The sequence below is a fragment of the Elephantulus edwardii genome, unplaced genomic scaffold, assembly GCF_000299155.1.
Source record: "Elephantulus edwardii isolate Elephantulus edwardi_28Jun2011 unplaced genomic scaffold, EleEdw1.0 scaffold00438, whole genome shotgun sequence".
Classification (NCBI taxonomy): domain Eukaryota; kingdom Metazoa; phylum Chordata; class Mammalia; order Macroscelidea; family Macroscelididae; genus Elephantulus; species Elephantulus edwardii.
This window is the reverse complement of record NW_006400188.1, coordinates 108659-118386: the sequence shown is the minus strand read 5'-3', so window position 1 is coordinate 118386 and position 9728 is coordinate 108659. Positions and strand designations below refer to the sequence as shown.

The 9728-nt window shown below is 40.0% G+C and overlaps 1 pseudogene; it reads right to left on the bottom strand.

Annotated features, from left to right (window-relative positions):
- Positions 1-4762: 4762 nt before the first annotated feature.
- On the bottom strand, positions 4763-5797 carry LOC102850306 (annotated as a pseudogene).
- Between the last annotated feature and the right edge of the window lie 3931 nt (positions 5798-9728).

Below are 9728 nucleotides of genomic sequence, written 5' to 3'. Positions count from 1 at the left end.
CTTGGAGTGTTCCTTCTTTTCCTATTTTTTTTTAAATAACTCAAGTAGAATTGGTGATAAATCTTCTCTGAATATTTGGTAGAATTCAGCAGTGAAGCCTTCTGGTCTAGGACGTTTTTTGTGGGGGAGTCTTTTTATGACCTGCTCAGTTTCTTCTTTTGTGATGGGTCTGTTCAAGTGTTCTACATCTGATGGTGACAGTCTGGGTAGAGCATGAGTTTCAAGGAATTTGTCCATTTCCTCTAAGTTTTCAAATTTATCCAAGTATAACTTTTCATAATATTCTGGTATTATAGATTTCATTTTCTCTGGTTCTGTTGTGATGTTACCTCTATCATTCCTTAATCGAGTTATTTGTGTCGTCTTCTTTTTTCTTTAGTTAATTTTTCCAACTCTTTGTCAGTTTTACTGACCCTTTTGAAGAACCAGCTCCTTGTCTTATTGATGGTTTTGTTTTTCTGTTTTCTATCTCATTGATTTCAGCTCTTGTTTTTATAATTTCCTTTCTTCTAGAGGCTGTTGGGTTAGATTGTTGGTTTTATTTTTTTTCTACTTGATGAAGGTGTTGCGTTAGATCATTAGTTTTGCTTCTTTCTTTATATTTTATGTGTTTGCCTGTTGCTATGAACTGCCCCCTCCCCCAGGACTGCATTAGCTGCATCCCAGGGCTTTTGGTACTTTGTATTTTCATTATCATTTGTTTCAAGGAACTTTTAAAATTTTATTCTTTATATCTTCTATAACCCAATCATGTTCTAGCAGGGTGTTATTTACCTTCCAAGTTGGTAACTTCATAAGCTTTATTCTCATGTTGTTAATTTCTCGTCTTATGGCATTATAGCCTGAGAAGATACTTTGTACTATTAAATGTTTTTGAATTTGTTGAGGCTTGCTTTCTGCCATAATATGCGATCAATTCTGGAAAATGTACCATGTGCACTTGAGAAAAAAGTGAATTCAGTTTTAGTTGGATGCAGTGCTCAGAATACATCCACAAGGTCAAATTGGCACACTGTGGAGTTTAGGTCTTTTGCATCTTTGTTAAGTTTCTTTTGAGTTGACCTATGCTTTGGTGAAAGTGGTGTGTTGTTCAAGTCTCCTACCACTGTTGTGGTACTATTTCATTCTTCAATTCTATTAACAGTTATTTTATGTATTTATCAGGTCTATCACTTGGTGCACAGATGTTGACCAATGTTATGTCTTCTTGATCTACTGTGCCTTTAATCATTATATAGTCCTCTTCTGTATCTTTTATAGTGGTTTTCATTCTGAAGTCTATTTTATCAGAAATTAATATTGCCACTCCTGATTTTTTTGTGAATGTCATTTGATTGGAATATTCCCACCCTACCTCCACCCCCAGTCTTTGATTTTGAGTCTATCTTTCTCTTTGTTTATTAGAAGTGTCTCTTGTAGACAACATATTGATGGACTTTTGTTTGTTTGTTTGTTTTTAATCCATTCTGCTACTCTTTTTCTCTTGATTGGTGCCTTTGGTCCATTCACAAGTGTGATTATTGACAGGACAGGCTTTATCAATGCCATTTTGCTGTGTTTCTTTTTGTTGTTGTTTCTTGTTACTATGGTCCATCCACTCTCCTTTGGTGTCTTTGTGTGAAGGACTTCCCTTAAAAGTTTTTGTTTTCACAAATTCCTTAGGTTATTTCTTTTCTGCAAAGGATGTGGTTTCTCCTTCATATTTGATGGAGAGCTTTGCTGGGTACAGGATACTTGGTTAGCAAGTATTTTCTTTCAACTTTCTGTATATTCCATCCCATTATCTTCTTGCTTGCATAATTTCTGCTGAAAAAATTAGAACTTAATCTGATTGCTTTTCTTTGTAGTTGACTCTGTTTTTCTTGTGCTGCTTTCAGTGTTCTATCCTTATCTTTTATTTTGGAGAATTTGACTATGATATGTCTAGATGTTTTCCTGTTTGGGTCTAGCCTATTTGGTGTTTCCTGAGCTTCCTGAAGTGGATTTCCTTATGAAGAATAATACCTGAGAAGTTTTCTTCTAGTATCTCTTTCACAGTTTTTTTTAGTGATTTCCCTATTCTTCTCATATTCTGGAATTCCAATCATATGTATGTTTTCTTTAATGTCATCCCACATGATTCTAATATTTTCTTGATTTTCTTTATGTCTCATCTCTGATTTGTCTTCTAGTATGTTTCCATTGAGGTTCTTGTCTTTCAGCTCACTGACTCTCTGCTCTATCTCTTCTGTTCTACTTTTTTGGTCCTTCAACCATGTTGGACACTTCTGCCATTTCAGTCTCAATATTATGGGTTGCATTTTCATGCCTTTCTGTTATTTCTCATACTGTTCTGACAGTACCCTCTCTATCTTGTGGTGATTTTTAAAAAAAATCTTGTACCTCTTTATCTATAATTTCAATTCTTTGTTCTAGTTTTTTTTTTTTACATTTTCTTCTGTATTTGTGCATGTTCCTCCTCTTCTGGCTCTGTGTCTCTGGAGCTTTTGCTTTCTTATTGGTTTCCATTGTTTCTTTCATTATTTGCACCTTCTTCTGTAGCTGTTCAAATAACTCTTCATTAGTATATTTGTTTCTTCTTCTCTACCTCTTTGTTATTCCCTTTATTTGTGGTTTTCATTGTTTCTTCCAACATCTGTACTTTCATTCTTAGCCATTTGAATGTCTCCATATCAACATATATCGTCTGCCTTTTTGACTCTGGGGTATTCATGAGGTCTCTAATATTCTCTGGTTTTTTTGAAGGCTTAATTTGTTGGTTTTTTGTTTGTTTGTTTGTTTTTACAGTGTTTGAAGCTGCTTGCTGCTTTCTTGATATTATGTCAAGTTTTTCATTGTAAGTATTGGGTAGTTTCTATTGTGTCTGTGAAAGTTGGTGGTGGTTCTTGGCTTTATAATGTTACTAACTAATTGCCAAATTAAAACATTCAGTCTATGAGGTGAGCTACTCACTCTACTATAAGTCCTTTCTGGGAACACTTGCCTTTCCTAAAGTCCTTGAGGTTCTCTCTGTTCTGCACTGCAGCCCTGCAGGAATCTGGCCTTGATGTAGTCTCCTGACACCAACTCTATAGGTCTCCTTTATGTATGAAGTGGCTGAGTGGTATGAGACCAGGTGCTCTACTCATGTAGTTTCTCATGCACCTTTTCTCCTAGAGCTTAATGTCTTCCTTTGTCTCTGAAGTGGCATGAGATTTGAGATCAAGGCTGCCAGCTCAAGCAGCTTGCATGCAGGGTGTCTCAAGTCAGCCCTTTCTCTTTCTCTCTTCCTGAGAACTACAAAAAGGACCCCCAGATAGAGGGACCTATAACCCGAGGGATAGATGCCTCAGGTCCATCTCCCCACAAGCAATGGAGAGTGCTCACTCTAGGCACAGAACATCCCCTTGCCTCACCTTTTCTCCTGCAGCTTAGTGTCCTTCTTTGTCTATGGTGTGGTGGGAGATTAAGACCACCCCTCAGACTGATTGTAGGTAGAAGCTCATAGGTCAGTCCTCTGTTGCAGAGAGCTAAGAAAATTCTTTCTTCTACTTGACATTCTGTATACTAAAGTCTTTTGTCCTGCTTGGCCCTTGGGATGGCCCTACAGCCATGGAGGCAAGGACGTCCAGATGGAGGGATCTCTAATCCCAAGGATGCCTTAGTCCCATCTCCCCACAGGCCTATGATGTTGTTTTTTGTTGATATGTGCCATCAAGTTTATAGAAAAAAGATTGAACCTGTCAATGGCTTCATCTTCCTTGAATCCACAGTTAATATATTTGGTACCAGTAGTCAGGAGAGTAGGAGACATATTGCATTTGGAAAGTTTGCGTTTAGGACCCTCTCCAAATTATTAAGGAGCAATGATGTCAGTTTGAGGCCTAAGGTACACCTGACTTAGGCCGTGGTCTTTTTAATCACTTGTTGTGCATCTGAGAGGAGGACAATGAGTAAGGACAACAGGAGAATTGAGGCCTTTGGGTTGTGATGTTGGAGAAGTATATTGAATATTCCATGGATTATCAAAAGAAAAAAGTATGTATGTCTTGGAGAAGGTACCACTAGAGTGCTCCTTGGGGGCAAAAATGATAAGGCTAATGCTTCTTCTGACATACTTGGGACATATTGTTAGGAGAGTCTTCTCTTTGGTGAGGGACATCATGTTTATAAAGGTGAAGGGATGATGAAAGAGAGGAAGACTCTTAATGAGATGAATTGACAGTGACTGCAGCAATCAACTTAAGTATGTCAGAGACTGTGAAGATGGTACATGATTTCACAGGGTTTAGGTCTGCTATTCATAGGATCACCGTGAGTTGTGCTTGACTCAATGCTTAACAACAACAAATTCTTGGATGGTGCTGGATTACAAACGGAAAGGTGGCTGACTATCCCTACCCAGCAGAACTATAGAGGAAAGGTTTGGAAATCTGCCTTAATAAAGACGACAGCCCAGAAAACCTTATGTATAAGTTCTATTCAGTCACATATAGGGTTACTATGAGTCAGGATCAGCTTGTGGGCAACAAGCTTGTTTTTTTGGTTGTGTGTTTTGTTTTATTTCTTAAGGTTCCTGGAAATTGCCCCTTATCAAATGAAGGAAGTTTTATCTTTGTTTGCTAAGCATTTATTGTATTGTCTTTATTGTTTTGTTCCCCCCCCCCTACGCCCAGAGATAAATAAGGCCTTTATACAGAGAACTGTGATGGAGCAGAGGCGGGGGGCTGGTGGTAGCAGCAGCAGGCTTGGCAGTGTGGGCATTGCTGGCCGGGGACTCCCATCAGTGGGAGATGATGCCTCGGAATCGAGTCTTGTCCTCTTCTTCGTCCTTCTGCGGGATCCGTGCCTCCAGGGCGCGCAGCTCACAGCTCACCACGGGCGCCAGGGCTGGGTCCAGCTCCAGCACCTTGGCAAAGTCAGCCCGGGCTTCCTGGGCATTTCCACAAGGCCACGTGGGCCTTGCCCTGCTTGAAATAGGCCTTGACGTTATGGTCATACTTGTTGAGGATTGAGGAGCAGTGGTCCAGCACTTCGTAGTACTCCTCCGCCACCAGCTTGCACTGGCAATAATTGAGCAATAGTGGGGTGATCTGCTGATCCAGCTGCATCCAGTCAGGGCACCCAGGCTGTTCCTTCATCTGCAGGTTCTTGAGGCAGGCGATGGCATCATAGTACTTGGTGGCGGCCTCCTTCACGTGCCCCTCCCGGTACAGCTGGTTGCTCTCCTGGTGGATGATGGGTCCTTGGCCTTCTCCTCATCAGTCACGGCCCACGAGTCCTGCTAGTACGTGCTGGGGCTCTCCACCTTCAGCATCTCGATGTAGAAGATGAGGGGCTGCGGGTTCTGCTGCAGGACATCCAGGTCTGCGTGGCCCAGGGAGCTGTGCTCGTGCATCTGGGAGATGCCACAGCAGTGCCGCTGCCCCTCCAGGGGGTCCTTGTCGGCCGCAATGTTGCGCAGGCTCTTGGCCACCAGTGGGTAGAGGACCACGTGCTTGATGTCGCAGAGAAACTGCGTCATCTCGCCCTGGCTCATTGTGCACACGATGGTCTCCCACACCGGCAGCTTCAACTTCTCGCCAACGCTGAGCTCCGTGGGCTGGCCGTGCGCCCGGCTGTCGCCCAGCACGGTGCCTTCCTTGTCACTGTGCAGTGTCCAGTAGTGGAAGGTGGCCTTGGTTCCATCCTGAAAGTCAGGAAGCTCTCCTTGGCCCTCTTGTATCACACGTTTTTGGACCCTGTCCTCCTGAAGCCTTGCGATGATACCCACGGTCCTCCTTCCCGGCTGCTCTCTCTTGGCAACTTCCAGACACATTCGGTAGCTTCTGGACCTGCCTCGGCAACCTCTAGAGTTTCGGCAACTTCCGTGATAGTGCCATTTGACCTTACTTTGTGTTGTTTTTAATAAAGAGAGGATGTTTAGTAGATGGATCTTGTAGCCTTAACATGCAAGTTGCAGACGACTACAGACCACGTTATACTTTGTGTGTGAGAACTCAAGAGGGAACACCACAACTTAATACTTGTTCACATACACAAACACCACAAATAAAAGTACTTTAAAAATTTTGAAAAGTGACAAATATTTTAGCTAAATTGTGTCCCACAAAAATATATCGTGAAAATAAAAAATAAAAAAAATGGTGGAATTCTAATCAGTTTCTCAATGGGACATTGTTTAGAAAAAACCCTTTTCTATTGTTAATTAGATGAAGCCATTAGGATAGACGAAAGCTCTGGAGGCCCAGTGGGTGAAGAATTGTGTCATCGACTTAAAGGCTTGAAGGAGAAAGAAGGACAATGTGTTCCCATATGATACAGTCTCTGAAAACCCCTGGAAGGTCAGCTTTGGACTGAGTCTAACTCAGTAACAATGAGTTGATTTGTTAGGGTAGATTTTAATCCTAATCTAAGTGGGGTTTGAGAAAGAGAGAAAGAGAAAACCCCCAAACTCACAGCTTGACTTTTTACTTCCGTTTTCAAAACAAATGAGCCTGAAAGTTTACGAATAATATTATATTTCATTTAATCATTTACATTAATTTTGCTTTAGAACATTAATTGCAATTGGTGAATGAATGACAATGTTTCATTAAATGCTTATTGTATTTAGCCTTTCCCTTGACTCAATTCATCTATTTATTTTACTTCTCTTTCCCTCCATTCTCATCCCTGTTAACCCTCCAAGATTGATTCCATGTGTCAACATTTTCTTGTTGTTGTTATGTGTCATCAAGTTGACAGCGACTCATATAATGACCCTATGTACAATAGCTCAGAAGCCTGCCCTGTCTTGAGCCAGTTTCACTGACTCTGACACATCTCATCCAGGGTCTTCCTCTCCTGTGCTGTCCATTCACCATTCTGAGAATGATATCCTTCTCCTCTCCTGGTCGCATGCCCAAAGTATGTGAGATGGAGCTTCAAAATCCTAGCCTTCAAGGAGAAACTTGGTTTCACTCTCTCCAAGACAAACCTATTTGTTATCTTGGTGGTCCATGGTATGTTCACGACTCTTCTTCAGCACCACATTTCCTTAGCATTTCAAATGATTTGCCTTATACCATAACTGTCCTTCTGTGACTAACATGACCAAGCATTATTTGTTCTAGATTCCTTTATGTTGTACAGTATTTCACAAATTCTTGATCATTTTTAGTGATAGCTAATTCTTCGTTGTGTGAATGTGTAATTCTTTCACCATTTACCCATTGTTCTCATATCTCTGCTATTGTAAATAATGCTGCAGTGAACATGGGTGTGCATGAATCCATTTGTGTTGGCACCTCTTATTTCTTTAAGATATGTTTATAGTAGTAAGATTTCTGGATCAAATAGTATCTCTAGTTTTGACTTTTTAATAAAGAACCAGTTGTTTTTGGTAGTGGTTGTAAGGGAAAGACAATAAGTGAATGATCAGACATGGTGGGTATTATAACCAACATGACAGAACAGAATATATATGGAGGATTGAATTGAAATCAAAATGCTTTGAAAACTTTCACTCATACTACAATGAAAGGATGTTTTTAAAAGGAAAAATATAACCCCAACTCATCTGCTATGCTAATATGTCCTTCTCCAAAATATATGAGACAGAGCTTCAAAATCCTTGCTTCCAAGGAACAACTTGGTTTCACCTTCTCCAGGACAGACCTGTTTGTTCTCTGGGCAGCATACTATGCTCAATACTCTTTTCCAAAACCACAGCTCAAAGGCATACATTGAGCCTTCTTCTGTCGTTTTTATTCACTACCCAGATTTCAGATGCATAGCAAGTAACTGAGAAGACCATGCATGGCCTGAATCAGGTACACCTTAGTCTCTAGACTGCCATTGTTGTTCTTTAGAGAGGTCAGATTTTTGTCTTTTGATTTCTTGACAGCTGGTGTTGAGAATTTTAATGTGGATCTAAGCAAGATGAAATCATTAACAACCTCAATCCTTTGTCCATCTATCATGGTATTGTCTATTGTTCTGGTGGTGAGGATCTTTGTTTTCTTGATGTTAAGATGCAATACATATCAAAGGTTTTTGACCTTCTGCAACAAATGCTTCAAGTCTTCCTCAGTTTTGGTGAGCAAAGTTATGGTACCTGTATAATGAATGTTGTTGATGAATCTTCCTCCAATCCTGATGCCACATTCCTCCTAACAAATTTCAGCCTCCTGAATGATCTGTTCTGCAAATGGATTGAAAAGGTGTGGGGAAAGAATACATCCCTGGCTGCGGCACTTTCTTGATTTTGAACTATGTAGTGTTCTCTTGCTCTGTTTGCACAACAACTTCTTGCTCTAGGTCTAGGTTTCATATGAGTACAATCAAGTGTTCTGGGATTCCCATTCTTCTCAATGTAAGCCATGATTCGTTGTGATCCACACAGTCAGATGCCTTTGCATAGCTGATAAAACACAAGGAGACATCCTTCTACCTTCAGCCATGAGCTGTCTGACACCAGCAGTGATATCCCTAGTGCCATGACCTTTCTAAATTCAGTTTGAATTTCTGCAAGTTTTCTTTCAATGTACTGTTCCAGTTGTTCCTGGACAATCTTCAACAAGATTTTGCTTGCATATGATACTAATGATATTGTGTGATAATTTTCACATTCTGTAGGATCACCTTTTTTGGAATGGGAATAAATGTGGATCTCTTCCCGTCAGTTGGCCAGGTAGCTGTCCTCTAGATTTCTCGGTACTCTGGTGAGTACATCCAGGGCTGCATCTGTTTGTTGAAATATTTCAATTGGTATACCATCATTTCCTGGGCTCTTTTTTTTTTGCCAATTCCTTTAGAGTAGCTTGAACTTCCTCCTTTACAATTATTGGTTCTTTATCATATAATACTTCCTGAAAAGATTCTGTGTCAGCCAATTTTTTTGGTACAGTGACTCTGTATACTCCTTCCATCTTCTTTTGATGCTTCCTGGATCATTCAATGCATTGCCCATAGCATCTTTTAGTATTGTAATTTGAGGGTTGAATTTGATCTTCAGCCCCTCCAGCTTGAGAAATACTGGATGAGTTCTTACCTTTTGATTGTCTGACTCAAGCCCTTTGAACATTTTGTTATAATACTTCACTTTTTCTTCTCAAGCTGCCCTTTAAAAAAATTTCTGTTCATTTTTTGAACAACCTTATTTCTTCCCTTTGCTTTAGCTTATCAGCATCTAGTGCAATATTCCGTCTTCTCTTTAATTCTTGTTGGCCTTTTGTTTCTCCTCTGACTTTGTAATGATGTTTCCTTTTCTTCATGGATAATATTCCTGATATTCTCCCACAGCTCGTCTTGTCTTTGTTCATTAGTGTCCAATGTCCCTAACTTTTCTTGAGATGATTTTTTCAATTCATGTGGGATAGAATCAAGGCCATATTTTGGTTTTGTGGATTTGTTTTAATTTTCTTTAGCTCCAATTTGAACTTGTACATGAGCAGTTGATGGTCTGTTCCACAGTCATAGAATGATGCCTTCCACAAAAAAGTCCTTTCCTATATGACTTCATGGCTGAATGCTACCAAACATTCAGAGATAAGCTATCACCAATTCTATTTAAATAATTTTAAAAGATGGAAAAAGAAGGCTCACTCACAAAATCATATGAAACAAGCATAAGCCTAATACCAAAGCCAAGCAAAGACATTATTAAAAAAAAAGACAGCATGGTACTGGTACAATGACAGACACATAGATCAATGGAATCGAATTGAGAATCCAGAGATCAACCCATCTATCTATGGTCAACTGAT